Raw genomic sequence first — 377 nt, forward strand, 5'->3', positions numbered from 1 at the left:
CTATTGGGGCGGTAAACAAATGGAAGTGGGTCTAGGGCAGGGGTGGGCAAACTTTTTGGCTCGAGGGCCACATCGGGATTTGGAAATTCAACGGAGGGACGCATTTTTGGGGGGGACCAATTGTTTGTTAAAATCAATTAGCCATCGCAGTGCTAGCTGTGCCACCAGAGACTCTGGGTTCGCGCCCAGGCTCTGTCACAGCCGGCCGCGACCGGGAGGTCCATGGGGCAACGCACAATTGGCCTAGCGTCGTCCGGGTTAGGGAGGGTTTGGCCGGTAGGGATATCCTTGTCTCATCGTGCACTAGCGACTCCAGTAGCTGGCCGGGCGCAGTGCACGCTAACCAGGTCACCAGGTGCACGGTGTTTCCTCCAACA

The sequence above is a fragment of the Oncorhynchus masou genome, chromosome 15 (genome assembly GCF_036934945.1).
Source record: "Oncorhynchus masou masou isolate Uvic2021 chromosome 15, UVic_Omas_1.1, whole genome shotgun sequence".
Classification (NCBI taxonomy): domain Eukaryota; kingdom Metazoa; phylum Chordata; class Actinopteri; order Salmoniformes; family Salmonidae; genus Oncorhynchus; species Oncorhynchus masou.